This window comes from Trachemys scripta, chromosome 2 (assembly GCF_013100865.1).
Source record: "Trachemys scripta elegans isolate TJP31775 chromosome 2, CAS_Tse_1.0, whole genome shotgun sequence".
Lineage (NCBI taxonomy): Eukaryota > Metazoa > Chordata > Testudines > Emydidae > Trachemys > Trachemys scripta.
In genome coordinates this window covers 113,203,807-113,222,880 of record NC_048299.1, presented here as the reverse complement: position 1 = coordinate 113,222,880, position 19,074 = coordinate 113,203,807, and the positions used below count along the sequence as shown (strand labels likewise).

The window sequence follows — 19,074 nt, the reverse complement described above, 5'->3', positions numbered from 1 at the left end:
TTCTGACAGTGGCCAATGCCTGGTGCTTCAGAGGGAATAAACAGAACAGGTAATCTTCAAGTGATCCATCCCTTGTAGCCTACTCTCAACTTCTGGCAAACAGAGGCTAGGGACACCAGAATCTGAAGAAACACCCCTTCAGAGTCTCTTTCTAGTTCTTTTGTGGAATTTCCGTTTATCTGCAAGTTCCACAGAGAAGTGCTATCTGATTCAAAGCAAGACTGAATCAGAAATGAAAAATGTTCTCAAGAAAAGTGGAGGTGGATTGTAAGAAGAATGGTTAAGGAAAAACAAATGGAAAATTCCTCAAAGTCTGAAGAAAACAGATTAAGGAACCATAGACACCAAAACACAGAAGGAAAATCACCAAGGTAAACAGTAGGAGGAAAAGGGGAGGAGGAAGGAAAACAATAAAAGATGGCAGTTAATTAAAAGTTTAACACAAAAGTTCATTGATGAGCATAGATGCTGGAACTAGGGGTGCTGGGCATGTGGCAGCACCCCTTGGCTTGAAGTGGTTTCCATTATACACAGGTTTTACAGCTTGGTTCAATGGCTCTCAGCACCCCCACTATACAAATTGTTCTTGTACCTCTGCTAATAAGATACTCAAAAGTCATCAAATGCATGACATTATCTCATGGCTGTGTTTTATAGGTCAGTCTGAGTCCACACCTCTGAGCTCTCCCAGCAGTCCTTATAGCCTTCTACTTTTGCTGCTCTGGTTAGAGCATAGCTCATCTGAAGAGGGCTTCAGCCAGCTACAGCAGCAGTGAAGGTGTGAACTGACCCCTCCTACACCATATTCATTTAAATGGCATTTTAATGTCAATATCTAGAAACATGGGACCAAATTCTGAATACCTTATTTGGATAAAACTCCCAATGACATCAAAGCTGAGTAAAACTGAACAAGGAATTGAAGCTTTGCTTCATTGTCTTTATGTTCCCTCCATACCCAAACCTTTTTTTTTTTTTTTTTTTTTTTACCAGAATGGGCTTTTTGCCCAAATTCTCTCTAGAGCAGGTCTTTCCTGGCACACTGCCTCAGTTGGAAGGGGACTGGGTTTCTCTCTGCCCTCTTCATCCTTGGAATTTACATTTCCCAGTCTCCTCTTCAGCAGTTGCAATCAAGATGAACATATGGCTTTAACCCCCCCGCCCCTCCGACACACACACACTGTTGCTGCAAGCTGCTGTATACATTGTTTGGCAAAGGGTTACTGGGTTGTCACAGTAAGACTTGTACTTTGCCGCTGGGACTTGTCTCTAGGAAGAGAAATGGACAAAGTAATGCCAGTTTGCTGTTCTTTCCTGAAGTAAGGCTAGGGACAACTGGAAGTTAGGTTCAGTGACTTTGTAGAAAATACACGATTTACTGAAAATGGAATATACAATATATCATACTGATCATTGCCTGGGTGTTGTGACTCCTTCCTAATGTGTACAGAGAAAGAAGTTAAAGAAACAATGTAACTACAATGACCTCTTGGAGTTTAGTGTCATTGCAGCTTTACTGCTAAAGACAAAGCCCAACTTCTGTGCAGAAAATGAACTCTGAAGAGCTCAGCTTTGTGCCCATGGGCAATGCCTGACTCACACTGCTGATTTTAACGGCATTATAAATTGCCCTGACGATCCCTATAAAAAATGCAGAATGTGACAGGAGGTTTTCACTACTGGGACATATCAAGCATGACTGGTGAGCAAATCCTCAGCCTGATATTATCTTTGCATTATTAGCTACTAATGTCAGTGACAAAATGGTGAGCATGCTCCCCAATTAATACGTGTAGCTGTTTATGTGTTTAACTGTTTCTGAAGTGCTTATCACTGTGGTACCAGTGGGGACTTTTAATGCTACTGGTTGGGAATAGAGAGAGACAATGGGAGGGGCTCATCTGTGGTATAACATCTCTGAATTCAAGTGAGTTACATCAAGTATGAATTTGGCCCACTAGAGCTTGGGGCAGTGAGAGTGCTGAAGAAAAAATTCAAATCTAAAATGGATACATAGAAAAGTGGCTTACTCCCATATTAATAGGGCCTTGCAAAGTGCAGAGCACTCTTATGGGGTGTTGAACACACTCAACCCCCACTGAATTCTGTGGGAGTTGAGGGCACCCAACACCTTATAGGACTGAACCTTTAATACCAGTGAAGGTAAAACTTGTGCTTTTAATTTAAAACATCTCTGTTTTTCTCATGTGGATAATTCCTTGTTCTGGGGCATGAAGATTTTTTCCCTTATGCACTAATGCGCATGAAACAAACAAACAAAAAAAATAAAGTAATTCAATCCCTGCTTTTCTGTATTTAAAATCTCAGCCATAATGTCGTATTAGCATATTTTCCATTTAATTATTGTATTAATCAGTACATGATTCATTATCTAAGAGAGACTATTTGTTCACTTAAGAAATGTTTCCATAACAATATCAGTATGTGTATTTTAACAGGCCATTCTCCCCTATAAAGTATATGAAGCTTAACTGATCTAGGATTATTCTTTGAATAAAATATTTGGAGAAAAATATCCAATTTCAGTGATAAGAGTTATAAAGCAACATTGTGAAATATAATAACACAACTGAGGATAGTGTGTTCTATACCAGATGTTGAAATACTCTGAGTATTTAAGATGTATGTAAGGTGATATGTACGGCTTACAAACATAGAGTTGATAAGAGAGCTATGAATTTGTAAGTTGATTAGAAAAAAAAAATAAAAAATCTAGAAACTTCCATGCTGCCTCTTATACTTGGATCTAATCCCTCTCCTCTCTCAAATCCATCCCCTCAAGACCCTTCCCTACCACAATTCCTATAAGAAATCAGCCAGTTAATCATGGTAGATTGAGGGCCAGATGGGGTTAGTTGGCACTTTATTTATAATTATATGAATTGCACATATAGATAATATATATTTGATTGCATTCTCCTCCCTCCATCTTTGGTAGGTCACTTGCCTCCATATGCCTTAGTAGCACAATGAGCTCCATGCATGCAGGCCCCTACTATCCATGTGGCTCTCTATTCAGTAGGGCTCCATGAGGAGGCAAGGGTCTTCATGCATCTTAATGCAGGACCAGGGACTTAGGTTGTAAGATTTTCAGGGCAGGAACTACACCTTTGTATGTATTTGTACAATACTTACCACCATTAACTCCATTTCCAGTTGGGACCTCTGGTCATAAAGATAATATAAATATTAAATAAGAATTAACTACTTAAAAAAAACCCCTAAAATAGACAAAATTAGCTAGCAAAAATTTAAATATAATATAGAAGTTAGCTGAGACATTTTTCAGCAATGGAAACATTCTAAAATTAGAACATGTGTGGACAGAGACAGGAAAGAAATTATAAATTTGGCTAATACATAAATAGCCTGGGATTACATTTTTAAGTAGAAGAAAAAAATTTGGTAACGAATATGGTCTAAAACTCCTAAAAATATACCTATACTGCCCCAAAAGAAGATGAAACAATTTAACAATCTAAATTAGCACTAATATCAAGAGAAGATTTGGGGATATTAAAAAAATATACACATGCTTAACTTTTACACATAAGTAGTCCCAAGACTCGTATGCATAAATCTTTGCAGGATTGGAGACGTAGTTAACACCAGCTACAGGCAAAATACCACTGTTAATGGGTAAGGGTGCAGAATATGTGCTTCCTATTTTGGATAATTACTGTATTTTTAATTGAATTTTGTAAACAATACATAGATAATACAGTGATGGACACCATATAAAAACCTGCAATATGATGTATTCCATACAGATATAAAAAGGGAGGGGTGAGATTAGAAGCAGAAATGGGATTACAGTAGAATTTTAGAAAATAGAGCAAATAATTCCATATTTGGCAAGAATATTGTATATCAGTGAACTTTCACAAAAGATAATAGTACCTTCCTATGAAGGAGATTTTAAGTGCTTTAAAGGAACCTTAATAAGGATCTAATTTAGTGTAATGCTGTTTTAAACTGCATTTTCACTTGTACCACTATGATGTCTAGATTTTAGAAAATATATCAGCTGGTGGATAAACAGGAATGCACCAAAAATTGTAATCGTATCAAGATTGTACTATAAAAGGGAAATCAATTAAACATAATCCGAGAAATTATTTAACTTGATAGAGTTAAACTCTAAGTGCACTGACTCATCTGTTATTGCCACATTAGTAAAATTCCAGTTTTCCTCTGTGTCTAAACTGGAATTTTCTTTTCAAGACACTTCAGAAAAGGAAACTAGGCCAAACATAATAAAATGGAAATACATACTTTACACTAAACTGAATGAACAAAGAATAGAACAAATTACAATGTAAGTTTTGCAAATTGTTTGCAGTGTTGTTGCTGTGTTGGTCCTAGGATATTAGGGACACAACGTGGGTGAGGTAATTTTTTTTTTTGTTTGTTTTTTGTTTTTAAGACCATCTTCTGTTGGTGAAAGAGTCAAGCTTTCAAGCTAGCCAGAGCTCTTCAGGCTGTGAAAAGTATTCAGAGGGTATGTCTACTCTTCAATTAAAAACCAGCAACAGGCCCTTGACAAATGACTTAGGCTCACAGGGCTCGGACTAAGGAGACGTTTAATTGCAGTGTAGATGTTTGGGCTTTGGCTGGAGCTCAGGCTCTAGGACCCTGTGAGGTGGGAGGGTCCCAGAGCTCAAGCTGCAGCCCAAGCCCGAATGTCTATCCTGCAACTGAACAGCCTCCCAGTCTGAGCCCCACCACGAGCCTGAGTCAGTTGGCACAGGCTAGTCGCAGGTGCTGTCACAGGATTTTTTTCTGTATTAAAGCAGGTTCTCTCAGGGTGGAGTATCCTTGTTTGGTGAAGGCAATTTTAAGTGTATTAAGGTGCATATCCTGGACTTTCTCCTCACAGCATATTCTGTGGTATCTGAGTGCCTGGCAGTAGATAACAGATTTCTTGGTGTGTTAGGTTTGGTCACTGGATCTGTGAAGGCAGGTGCAGTGATCCAGGTCCACTGTTGAAGTTGATTGTGGTGTCCAGGAAGTTGATGCTGGTGTGGGAGTATTCTAGAGAGAATACAAAGGATGGATGGTGGTTGTTGAAATTGTGGTGGAAATCTATGAAGGAGTATAGGTTGTCTGTCCAGAGGATGAAAATATATGATCAATTTAGCTCAGGTAGATAATTGATTTCATGGTGTATTTGTCCAGAAATTCTTCCTCCAGGTGGCCTATGAAGAGGTTAGCATACTGGGCAGCCATCCTAGTACCCATGGGTGTTCTCATTGTTTGGACAAAGTGTTTGTTGTTGAATGTGAAATGAGTATGGGTGAGGATGAAATGAATGAGTCTGGCAATGTGTTTGGGGTGGATATCTGAGGGTTGTCCATTGTCTTGTGGATATTTGAGACAGGCAGCAATGCTGTCATTGTGAGGGATCTTGGTGTACAGGGAGGCCACACAAATACCTCAAAAGAACCTCCTTGGCGGGGGTGGGGGGAACTCTTCCAGGAAAAAAACCCACAAACTTCTGACTGCACGCCCCTGCCAGTCACCTGCCACCCCAGACTGGAACCCATATGGGGTATCATTAAGCAATTACAACCTAGTCTCAATGAGGACCACATCCTGAAATAAACCTGCCCCAAACTCCCTCTTCTGGCTTTCAAACAAACCCCCAACCTCTCCACGCTCATCATCTGAAGCAAGTTCCCCACAGACCAGGACCCTGCCATAATAGCAAATGCAAAACTTGCAGACATATGTCACTGCTACAATGATCGATACCCCCACCCAACACCCCTTTCAAGATCTATAGGTACTATACATACCTATCACACCATGTGGTGTATCTTATCCTGTGCACTAAATGCCACAATTACAACTATGTGGGTGAAACCAGACAATCACTACACACTCTTGCATGAACTCACACTGAAAAATGATGCAAGACAAAAACACCATATAACCGGTGGACAAACACTCTTCAGAAATTGATCATTCCATATCTGACGACTCAGTCCTCAGCCTCACAGGAAATCTGCACGACATCTTAAAATAAGAACCTGGGAGCTTAAATTCATAATTTTGCTAGACACTAAAAATCATGGTCTTGACAATTGCATTTCCCCGTCACAAAATGTTTCTACCACTATAAATGCAAACAGTACATTCTGAAGCAGTGATCTTACCTCTACAGCAAGCAGTATTTTATACTTTGCACTTGCACAGTGGGATCTTAAAACACTTCAAATGTTACCATGTTTGTCCCCCCAAAATTCCTCTTAGAAAGTAATATTTTCAGATGGGGAAACTGTAAAATGGAGAGAGGAGGGAGGGATAAATGCCTTGACCAAGATCACAAAGTGTCTCAGCAGCAGAGCCAGAAACAGGATCCAGATAACCTATCTCCCAGTCCTGAGCTACAGCCACAACACTACGCTTCTTCACAACCTTATGAATTATATTCTGCTTATCTAAATTCGCACTATAGTTTCTGTTGGATAGGAGATACTGTAATTCCTTAATACACATCTTGAGAGTGAAGAAACACCTTCCCTTCCAATAAGGTGATTGCTCATTAAACTGAAAACAGGTGTAAAGCAAATCAGAGAACATGCCTCAGGCAATGCTTTCCTAATCCTGCCTCCTTTCCATCGTAGCAGTTGTTAGGGCAACATTATTGCCAGTGGCCTTCTTGAACTTTTGCAATTAAACAAATTTTTTTGGATGGCCCAAAACCACACCACCCCACTGTTTTCAAATCCATCTGAGCTGAGATATCGCCAGCCAGCTATTTAGCTCTTCATCACACACTGACATCCACCATCTTCTTTAGACAGGAAAATGAGAGTTAAATCAGTATGTTAGTGGAGTTACTCCAGGTTTACCACCAGTGTAAATGAGAACTGAATTTGATCTATAGACTGCTAACAAGTGGCCTCACAGCCAGACTGTGACTGGAGCCATTGGCTGCAATGGAGGAGGTGAAAACGTACATTGCCCCAGCAGGAACTCATCTGAGAGCACAAGGGAGAGGGTGACCCTCTTTCACCACTGACACTGGACTCAATGGGCCAGATTCTCTCTTGCCCTGCCCCTTGACAGTGTTTTACACCAGTGCAGACTGAGTGCAAAGTGCATGTCAATTGTTACCAAATTGGAAATATAATAAATGGTTACACAAGGAGAAGAACAATGGAAAAATCAGGCCTACTGGCTACATCTAAAATTGAGTATTTTATTGATTTCTCCCAGCACTGGTCTAGCACTGATGCAGCTTCATGGTGGGAACATTTGGGTAGACCAACCATCGTTGTTTCTACCACCATGTCATATAGACCTGACAGTACTCCTGCCATTCCTAGCAACAGGGCTAAACCAACCCTGGGAGACCTCCCTAGTAGCCAAAGACACCCTCCCCCACTTACCATTTCCTGCTTTATGGACTTATAAACAGCCAATGCAAGCAATGTCACAACACTGAGACCTATTGAGCCACTCATCACAAAGTCACCTAACAATGACAAGGTGGCAGGAGAAATGCAACCAGCTCTTCAAGAGATGGAATAGCAATTGCAGTATGGTGCACAAAGGCTACACATGTTCCACAGCGTCCTCTCCTCAGCACTCTACCAAGTACTGACCAGGCCTAACATCACTTGGCTTATGAGGCTTGACATCGTAACAGTCTATAGATGCATGGCTGCAGGCAAAATTATGTTTTTGTTGTGTGTTTGATAGTTTTTGGTAAGTAAGAGAATAGGTAGGAACAAAGTAACAGTCTCCTGCAGAGTGCTAACACAGTATAAGACATCAAACACAAATAGAGCATGAAGCCATTAATTCCACAGAGAAGTCTAGAGTGGAAGGCATTCTCGAGTGCCCAAACCATCTTAGTTTGTAAGTACTGATGACATCAGGAATATTCAGATTTATATAAACCCCTTTCCCCCCCAAATATCAGCTACTTCTTCTTCTGCAAGTATACCTTACTGTGACTCCCATAACGTTAATCTCCTTTATCATTGTTGCAGCTTACTATACAATTAACTTTAAAGCATTTGTAAAACTGCTATGTAGGTCACAAACTGAAAAAGGAGCTACAGTAAAACTGTACTCAGCCTGCTTAAAGGCTCAGAATAATTAAATACCCTTTACTGAAGTCCAAAAACAAACTTAGTAGTACCATACAAAACTGACATTTATTTATAATTAAGGCCCCTTCTCTGCCGTTATAGAAATAGCCATGGTAATTTGGAGACAGCTTCAGAATTTGCCACTGGCATGGAGCCTTGCTCTAAAAGATTCCCTTGCTATTTGCAGATGAGGGGCATTTGTGCAGATCATGAGTCCTCTTAACTTCCTTTGAATGAGTCTGAGCCCAGGAAGGGTAAGTCCTGCTCAGACAAGTTACTCTACTACAAAACACAGAGATGTGGAGGCTAACATGATGATTTCGGAACCTGTCTATACAACTTATACATTCTGGTTGATACTGTAAAGTTATTATTATGAAATTGCTGTATCACAGGAAGCCTCTCTATGTGAATCCACCATTGCTGGCAAAGCTGTGTCACCTCCCTGCCAGACTGGGGACAATTGAGGGTCATTAGAACTCAAAGCCTGCCTGTTCAAGTGGAAACACCTGAATGACAATTGGTTGGCTGGAGCTGGGAAAAGATACTTCCCCCAACTTATCTGCAGGGAGGAAGGAAGGGGAGAGAGTGGAAAATTCCCAAACCAGGAGGTTAAAAAGGACTCCCAGGTGAAAGACTCAGAGAGCCATACAGGAAGTTTTGGGCAGGAAAGAGGAAGGGGACAGTTCAGCAAGGTCAGAGAAGATGAGCTCAGGAGAGAAGGCTCCATGTTTCAGAACACAAGCCATGCACTGCAGCCCCAGATGACTTTGGGTGCTCTGGAGTAGTGAGGAAACAGAGGCAGGGAAATGTGTGAAGGTTCATTATTTTTGTATAAATCTGTGTGTTTCTTATGTGATTAAATAAAGAGTAATGGTTTTAGAATCCTGTGCAAAGCATCAGTGCATTCCATGCATTACACCAATCACATGCCCCTTGAAGAAGAGAACTGTGAACCCAGAACACCGCACAGTTGGATTCTGGAAGAGGATGTGTTTAAGCTGCAGAGGAAGCCTGAGGGGGCAGCACTATTTCTACGGTCTGGGCCATGGGCTGCATGGTCAAAGCTCTTGGAGGGGGGTGCTAGACAAAGGGTCTGCATCCCAAGAGTGCCTAGGGACAGCAAGACAGGGTCAATGCCTAGACTCCATTCAGACTCTGGAGGCTTAACACACCCAGGGATTCAGCAACTGGATCACATCACTGCAGTCTGGTCAGTGGCCAAGAAGAGGTACTCAACTAGAATTGTGACAACTACCCAGCCCTGTTTCCTGTCAGAGCACACTTACTGCTGGAGGAAGGAAATCTCCACCTTCCAGCAGACAAGAGGAGGAAGTAGAGCCTTCAACTTTCTTGCAACAGCTAGGGCACAGGCAGAGCTTCCAACCCACTCCCAGGAGTCCGGAGAAGGGGAAGAGAGAATCCCTCACTCTGTCCCATCAACCTGCCAGTTGAACCAAATGATTTCCCCAAACAGCTGTAGGGAGGAAAAAAGTGGAACTTTGATATAAGCAGCTAGGGTGCAATAAAACGGTTCCTCTACATACAATGAGGAAAACAAAGTCAGAGTAATCCACTCTTTGGAAAGGAATGTGTGAGGGGAAAGGGGTATGCAGCCACTTCTTCAGGAACAAATCCACCAGGCTTTCAGGAATGAGTGTGCAGAGCCAGCCTTCTTGACACTTCTGATAAATTCCACTGATGTCATGTTATAGTCGTTGATTAGATAATGACTTACAGACTGAAGAGTTTTCGTCAAAGATTTACTTATGCATCATTTACTCAGTAGAACATTATTTCCTCTTTTGTTTTATTGTAGTGTTATGAAAATGAATAAAACTATATATCTAGAAAAGAGTTTGCATTTGTGAATGGCGCCTTTTTGGCTGACAAGTTCTTGATACTTTGCTACTCTGAATATTGTGGTAGTATACTGCCATTGGTTTTGCCTTGGTTGTCAGCTACCCCAAGTACAGCAGTTGTATTTTTGGTGTCTTTGGTGTTAGTTGTTGTCTTCTCAGGATACTATGTAATAGATTTATAGCTTCTAAGGCCAGAAGGGCCCACTGTGATTATCTAGTCTGATCGGCATAACATAGGCCATAGGACTTCCCTGAAATAATTCCTGTTTGAACTACAGCATATAGAAAAATATTTAACTTTGATTTAAAAAATTCAGTGATGGAGAATCCACCACAACCCTTGGTAATTTGTTCCAATAATTAATTATCCCCACTGTTAAAAATGTATGCCTTATTTCCAGTCTGAATTTGTTTAGCTTCAACTTCCAGCCATTGAGATCATGCAAGACTGAAGATCCCCTTATCAAATATTTGTTCTCTGTACAGGTATTGTAGACTGTCATCAAGTCACCACTTAAACTTCTCTTTGTTACAATAAACAGATTGTTCTCCTTTAGTCTATCACTATAAGGCAGTCATTTTCAAACTGGGGTACGAGTACCATTGGGGTACAAGAGCTCTCATCAGGGGTACATGAGAAAAATCCTGTAATAGAAGATATGCATTTTATTTAGAAAGATGTGGCAATCTAACCATACGTATATTATGACCCTATCCCAGAGGGGGTATGTGGTAGACTACATTATTTGGAAAGGAGTATGCAGCCTAAAAAGTTTGAAAACCACTGCTATAAGGCATGTTTTCCAATCCTTTAATCATTCTCACAGCTCTTCTCTGAACCCTCTCCAATCTACAAATATTCTTCTTGAGTTGTGGTCATTATTTAATATATTTTTAATGCATTGGCATACTTTAATAGTCAACATAATAAACTATTACTGTGGACTAATACAATATGTACTCAAGTTTTGGGTTGGGTTTTTATTTTGTTTTTTAAGTAACAGGTTTCTCTTTATTGGGTGAATTTACACATGTACTCCGTTAGCTAAAAGAAACATCTATTTTAAACAAATATTCAAATCTACGTGCCAGGTTCTTTTTTTCAGATTAACAGCTTTAACCCCAGCAATGCAGGCTTCCAACCTAAACATACATGCTGGGGCTGAAATTGAAAGTACAGGTTTCAGCTTAAACCAATGATTACTATTTATAAAATTAAAATGAATTACAATGAATACAAAAACAATATTAAATAGGAAAAAAAAGTCTTATTTTGTTTCTTTGAGTGTACAGCTCCAGATAGCAGATCTTACTGATCTGTGCCATATGATCTCCCATACCAACAGCAGCATATTTACACAGCATGCAAAGAATCTGGCACTCCTAGGGAGGGCTTTAGGTGAAAATTTACCAATGATAAAATCCATGGAAAAACAAGAATCTTGTACTTAGACCTCCTAGGAAAGCCTGAGAACCGAAGGAATCCTTCTAGGAAACCTTGATCATATGATAGTAGAGAGGAACCCCCTAGCTTAATAAGCAGCCCTCCTGAGAATTGAGGTGGTATTGCAAAGATCAGCCGTGTCCAAATTGCTAGGACCACAAAGCACAACTCCCTAAACAGCCCCCCCAAACTCTCATCAGGAGAGTCTAATCTAAAGAACTTTCACCCAAATAAAATAAGTAGAGAAAACTCATATCTTTTCTCTGGAAGATCCACAAGGCATAGAAATATGATGAGTAGATGAAAGTGGGAACAAACTAAGTAACTGAGGAACTGGGAATGCCAAATGGGGAAAAATTGGGAGAGGGCCCAATCCAACTTCTATTAAAGTCAGTGAGAATTGGATTAGACCCAAAAGACAAGAAACTGCAGAAAAGGTGTTACACCCTAACATAACAGTAGTGGCAAATCAGAAAGAACAATGGAAGTCACACAGTGTGCTAATTCTGTCAACATGAAAAAAGCTGAATTAAAGGAACCGAATATGAGACGTTTCAGAAGTGAGAAGATGTGTCTAAAAGGACTTTAAATGCATCCTGTAGAAACTAATGCCCACTTTGTTAGGGGAAAGAGATGGTCTACTATGGTTAGTAACTGTCACAGTTTAGGACAACTGCACTTACATTTCCCCCTCGTTGTCCTCCAAGAGCACTCACTTGTAGGCTCCCAGCTCCTCAGCAAGCACCTCTGTTGAGAGAAGACCCGTGTCTTTGTCCCTCCTGACCAGAGGTTTTTCCAGCCTGCACAGTTCCCTGCCTACACTCTGAGTTCTCCAGCAAGTCAGACACCCTAAATTAGGGGTGGGCAAACTTTTTGGGCCAAGGGCCACATCTGGGTGGGGAAATTGTATGCAGGGCCGGGGCAGGGGGTTGGTGTGCGTGATGGAGTGTGGGGTGTGGGAGGGGGTGCAGTGTGCAGGAAGGGGCTCAGGGCAAGGGATTGGGGCAGAGGATGGGTGCGGGGTGTATGAGGGGGCTCAGGGCAGGGGGTTAGGGTGCAGGAGTGTGGGGTGCAGCAGGGGGCTCAGGGCAGGGGGCTGGGGTGCATGGGGTGCAGGATGCAGCAGGAGGCTCAGGGCAGGAGTGCAGGAGGGGTGCAGGGTGTACGAGGATACTCAGGGCAGGGGGTTGGGTGCAGGAGAGGTGCGAGGTACAGGAAGGGGGCTTAGAGCAGGGAGTTGGGGTGTGAGGGCAGGCAGGGGGCTTAGAGCAGGGAGTTGGGGGGTGGGGTACAGGAGGGGTTCGGGCTCTGGCCCGGCGCTGCTTACCTCAAGCGGCTCTGGGGTGGCAGCGGCGTGCACCGGGGCCAGGGCAGGCTCCCTGCATGCCTACCCTGTCCCCGGCCCTGGGCCACTCCAGGAAGCACAGTGGCCTCTGGGGCGGCGGGGGGGGGCGGAGGGCTCCGTGTGCGCTGCCCTTGCCATGCTTCCAGGTACCTCCCCCGAAATTTCCATTGGCCATGGTTCCCCATTCCCGGCCAATGGGAGCTGCGGGGGGCAGTGCCTGGAGGCAACGCACAGAGCCCTCTGCCCCCCATCCGGGGGCCACAGGGACGTGATGCTGGCAGCCCCGAGGGGCCGGATCCAGCCCACGGGCCATAGTTTGCCGACCCCTTCAGTGTCTGCATGTTGTTTCCTCATCAAGGCTCTAAACAATGTAACTGCTCACAGCTATAAGGTACCACACACCTCTATCTAAGCAAGTACATTTAGTCTTAAGGTGAAAATATATTAAAATAATAAAAGAACTTACATGCCTGCTAATAAGCTTGCCCGAGATCACCCCCACTCCAATAAGGGGCTCCAGTAAACACAGGGTCAGCCTTAGGGGTGGGCCATCGGGCGACCGCCTAAGGGCACCATGGCCAAGGGGGGACCGTGCAGCAGCGCAGAGGTACATGCTGCCAGTGTAGAGTTAGAAACTGCTCCCAGCTGGCAGGGGAGCGCTGTGGGGGGCAGTGTTCCCTCTAGTTTTTCCCACACGTGCGGAATTAATTTTGTTGTATGACACATCACCTCCATATTGGTGCACATAACAAAATTCATGTCTGTCTCTTTAACCCCGCCTGTGTCTTTGATTTCCCCTCCCCTTCACAGGGACTGATTCATTTCTGGGGAAACCTATCAAGCAATCCCAGAAGGGGGTTGCACTCACAAGAGCATCAAAGCAAATGGCTCTTGCAACATTGCCTCTCAAGTGTTTGCTGAGAAGTGTATATTTCAGGGGTGGGCAAACTACGGTCGGGGGCCACATCTGGCCCTCCAGATGTTTTAATCTGGCCCTTGAGCTCCCGCCGGGAAGTGGGGTCCAGGGCTTGCCCTGCTCCGGCGCTCCAGCTGGGGAGTAGGGTCGAGGTCTTGCCCCACTCTATATGGATCCCGGAAGCAGCGGCAATTCCCCCCTCGGGCTCCTATGCGTAGTGGCAACCAGGGGGCTCCACACGCTGCCTCCGCCCCAAGCACTACCCCTGCAGCTCTCATTGGTTGGGAACCGCAGCCAATGGGAGCTGCAGGGGTGGTGCCTGTGGACAGGGCAGTGCACATCGCTGCCTGGCTGCACCTCTGCATAGGAGCTGGAGGGGGGACATGCCACTGTTTCTGGGAGCTGCTTGAGGTAAGCGCTACCTGGAGCCTGACCCCCTGACCCCCTCCCATGCCCCAACCCCCCTGCCCCAGCCCTGATCCCCCTCCCACCCTCCAAACCTCCCAGTCCCAGCCTGGAGCACCCACCTGCATCCCCAACTCCTCATTCCCAGCTTCGCCCCAGAGCCTGCACCACCAGCTGGAGCCCTCTCGCACCCCAACCCCCAATTTCGTGAGCATTCATGGCCCGCCATACAATTTCCATACCCAGATGTGGCCCTTGGGCCAAAAGGTTTGCCCACCCCGGTATATTTGGATCTTCCTCCCACTTCCTGACAATCGTACCATCTCCATATATTGAGTTAATATATGGATACAGTAAACATCACAATAACTAGATCAGGATACAGTGTTCAGAAATTATTACAGGCAACTCCAAATCCATCACAGCACCACCACATTGAAGTAGTTAATTGATGCTGTGCCCACATCCAAATATTCCCAGACTCTGGAGACATTCAGCTCTGAAGTCCATTGTGATGAGCCTTTATCTATAATGGTTCAAACAAATAATCCTCACTCTAAACAACTACAAACTTTGGGAAAGTTGGAGAATGACCCAATTCAAACTTTGCAAACAATTTTTATACATTTATTCCCATAGCTAATTCACCATCCTCTATGTTCTGTATGTATTCACATGCTGGTGTACCAAATTTTCAGCCTTCTGGTGAGAGGATAAATGTGATTATGTAATATGTGCCCCCCCAGGGTGTGAGGGGGGAGCAAGGAGCAACAGCAAGTGCACACTGCATCCAGGTCACTTTCTGTTCCTCCTCCTCCCCCTCCCTCCCACCGCTTGCCGCACAAAACAGCTGTTTCGCGGCACAAGCGCTGGGAGGGAAGGGGGAGAAGCAGGACTCGGCGGTGTGCTCAGGGGAGGAGGCAGAGGCGGAGCGGAGGCGAGCTGGGGCAGGGGGGCGGGTCAGGGAGCAAGGTAATATGGCAAGGATGGCTTTTAAATATGTAACCATTCATTGTTATGTAGATCATTTTATTATTCAGAATATTAGATAGGGAGGCAACAGAATACTAGTTGAAATGCAGTACATCTGCAAAAAGGATCAAAGTATTAAAAGATATCCCTGTTCCTTCAATATTGTAAAAGAAAAATGATCCATATTAAAACCTTTACGTTTCTCAGCTAAAGCTTCATATTTAGCAACACTCATTACCAATTAGTAAGAGTTTCTGTGTTCAGGAATATGTATGCCAAAGAACTGAAAGTGATAGAACACACTAATTTCCCAAACAATTGCTAGAGCAGGTTCTGGTGGTTAGAGCAGAGAACTGAGAATTAGTTGTGGGTTCTATTCTTGAATCAACCACTGGTTCACTGTGTCACTTGATCTCTCTTCTGTAAAATGGGAATTATAGTACCTTCCTCAGAAGTATTGGCAGGCTAAAATTAGTGTTTGTAGAAAGCCTTAAGAGACCCAGATGAAAGGTGCTATATAAGGGCAAAATACAGTTATTATATACAGAGTAGTATGATTTCTTTATAGAATTACAAACTATACATAAAGGGAATCATTTAACCTACCAACAAAATGTAGCCAGTTCTGAAATGGAACACAATATCATTATACTGGCAACAGCAAAACTACAATATGCTTTTGGTACAGGTTGTCAAGAATACCTATCTAAATGAAGGGATAGAGAAATTTGGAGAGGCAAAATACAATTAACCAAGTTGTGATATGGCCAGGAATTGGTGTTGCAACTCATATGAAAAGTATTTTAGTGCTCATAAGTCATCAGGGCCAGGGCTGTAAATATCATCTGAAAGATGATACCAACAGCAGAAGCACAGAGCCATCTAACACCAAACTGAGGCATTGGTTTGATACTGATCCAGAAGTGAGGGGTAAGGTGCTGAATCACCAGAACAACTTCCTGTAGAACCTGGTGTCTTCCAGCCTAGCACTGAGACAGCCTCATGTTGCTCTGTATGAGAGATCTGGTGAAACTGCAGTGATATGTCTGCAAACCACACAGGAATGTTTATGAGGAATTAGTGAAATTACTAACTATGTATAGCTTGGGGGGAAAACTATTAATAGGAAAGTTGACAACTGTTTACAGATATTTGAAGAGTGTAAACACCACGGATATGGAGGAATTATTTTGTAGTCCAAGGAAATATGAACAGGAATGGTGTGGCGAGTTCAACAAAGAAAAAGTTAAATTGAACACCAGGAAAATCTATCATGACAGTGATATCTACAGTTTGGAATAGCAACTACAGCTTTTGCTTGTATAATATAACGTAAAGCGGAAGTGTTAGTTACTCCAAGTTACTTACCTTTATATGCTGTAGGTAACTAACTTAGAGTAGTCATTGGTGAAGGACTAGATGGGTATTTTCAATCTCTTAATTTCTAATTATCTGTGAAATTATTTTCTTTCTTGAAATCAATATGGTGAACTTGCTCCATGTACTCTAATTGGCTACTGAACTTTATAAACAGAACACGGCCCCATGTTATATTAGGCGCAGTTACTGAAAGGACACCTAGTGGTGACTAAACATGTCTGAGTACCAGCTTCTGTAGCTGTTGAAGGTATGTCATGAAGAGACTAGCAAATTGTTACAGCTTGAGCCTTCAGTGCCATATATAAATTGTTATGATATTACTGACAAAAAGTATATTTTGGGGGACTCTGGCTACGGTATATAAATTTAAATGTACAAATCATTTCTTTTTAAACTAAAAGGCAGCTCAATTCCAGAAGACAGGGTATGTGCATGTAGTACACTTCAATCTCCCTGGTAATTCTATTACAGATTTAAAAGTCACTATCATTGAACAAAAAAACTTCAGAAACAGACTTCAAAGAGAAACAGCAGAACTAAAATTCATTTGCAAACACCATTAATCTGGGCTTGAATAGGGACTGGGAGTGGCTGGCTCATTACAGAAGCAGCTTTTCCTCTCCTGGAATTGACACCTCCTCATCTATTATTGGGAGTGGACTACATCCACCCTGATTGAACTGGCCCTGTCAACACTGGTTCTCCACTTGCGAAGTAACTCCCTGCTCTCCATGTGTCAGTATATAATGCCTGCATCTGTAACTTTCACTCTATGCATCCAAAGAAGTGAGGTTTTTACCCACGAAAGCTTATGCCCAAATAAATCTGTTAGTCTTTAAGGTGCCACCAGACTCCTTGTTGTTTTAGTACATTACAGTGCTTTCTCCAGTCTAAGTTTTAACATTGCAGGTCTACCCTATTGCAATTGTAAGAATATCGCTCAGTCTAACAGAACTCACAATGGGATATTCAGCTGATATTCAACCTAAATTTTATTTCGTTCACCTTCATCCCATATCTCCTCAATTGTGTCCCATTGAAGTATCCTAAACAATGCCTCCTCTTCTTTACAATACATCCTTCCTTTAAATACAAGCACATGATTGTTGTATCCAAGCTATACAAATTTAATTACTATACTCTTTCTTCCTCCCACCTGTCCTATAGTCATTTATGTGCGTTTACTCCAATTCCCTCCAGATGTACTAACGTATTTCCGATATGGAGGTGTCCATAACTGAATGCCGTATTCCAGATGTAGTCACACTGATTTTACAGAGAGAGGGACTATCACCTCCCTGTTCTGTGATATGATCCCGCTCAGTATGCAGGCCAAAAACTGCATTTGGCTTTTTTGTTCATTCCTACTTTCCAGGTTCTTCCCCCCAAATGAACATCATTGTTTTGGATTAAGTTTTCCCACATGAATTAGCTTGCACTTCTAGGTTGATTTTCCAGGTTCATTTTTATTAGGCTATATTTCTAGCATCACTGTGTCCTTCTGCATTGTGTCTCAGTCCATTTTAATTACCTGTGTCCTCAATGGTGTCTGAAATACCTCCCAATTTAGTATCAGCCTTTAATTTAAAGAACTACAAAATAGAACAAGTATTAAGTTTCTGCCCTTTGGGGTTCCTTTCTTATGTCAACTGAGGGTCTAAATGTTGTGAATTTTTGTTATTGTTTTGTTTATTTGGGGGTGGGAGGTGGGGTTTTGTAACTAAATTTTGTACTTAAAAAATCAAATTCTGACTTATTTCTACAGAAATCAACAAACTAGGAAGAACTGGAACCTAATACAATGCTAGACCTGAGCGGCAGCTACTGTTCTCACCCAAAGATCAATATCTCAGGCCTTCATCAACCATACTGCAATTGGTCACTCCTTCCTCCACTCCGGTCTTCTGAGTCTCTCTGTCTCCTCCCAAACAGGTAATTGAGAATACCTCTTTACCTGCCAGACTCAAATATAGGTCACAAAGTGTGTCAAAGACCTCATATGAGGGGCACAAATACTATTCATGCAGGAAGTTTAAAGTAATGGCAATTTCTTCCTTTTGGATAAAGAACTATTTCTGTTACCACAATTGCATTATACTTTATTTCTGGTGTAAATGAGTATTAATAATAAAAGTGAGGGGATACCGAATGTCTGTGGAATGCAGGTAACTTTGGATGTCCCTTGAATGTGAGATGTCCCTTGAGACAAGGAACGTTTTAGAGGCATGTAATGGAGACCACCTTTGCTTTTAGCCACCCATGATCCTGGGGAGAAAGAGATGCCACACACAGGTGGTGTTCACAGTTCCCCTTATGGTTTCAGGCAGAAGGGTGGCTGAGACAGCAGAAAAGTCCACTGGGGTTCAAGTGGTAGGAAGGTAAAGCCAGTAGGTAGGTAGAAAGGGGACAGAAGTTCTCCAGCGTGGGTTCAGAAAGAGAAAGAGAAAGAGAAAGAAAGAGGCACTCTGGAAACTGAAAGGGGTGATGGGTGACCAGCTGCCTAGGGTTACCATATGTCCTCTTTTTCCCGGACATGTCCGGCTTTTCGGCACTCAAACCCCCGTCCGGGGGGAATTGCCAAAAAGCCGAACATGTCCGGGAAAATGGCGGCTCTGCTCCTCCCC

The 19,074-nt window shown here is 42.7% G+C and overlaps 1 protein-coding gene and 1 long non-coding RNA gene across 2 annotated transcripts in view; one reads left to right on the top strand and one right to left on the bottom strand.

Moving 5' to 3' along the window:
- Positions 1-19,074, bottom strand: part of AHRR (aryl-hydrocarbon receptor repressor) — a 116,001-nt gene that overhangs the window by 77,514 nt on the left and 19,413 nt on the right. The window lies entirely within an intron of this gene.
- The window catches only part of LOC117872712, a 20,503-nt gene continuing 2,789 nt past the window's right edge, over positions 1,361-19,074 (top strand). The window contains exons 1-2 of the long non-coding RNA XR_004644567.1: positions 1,361-1,702; positions 18,216-18,382. This is a non-coding gene — a long non-coding RNA (uncharacterized LOC117872712). The remainder of the gene's footprint in view (positions 1,703-18,215; positions 18,383-19,074) is intronic.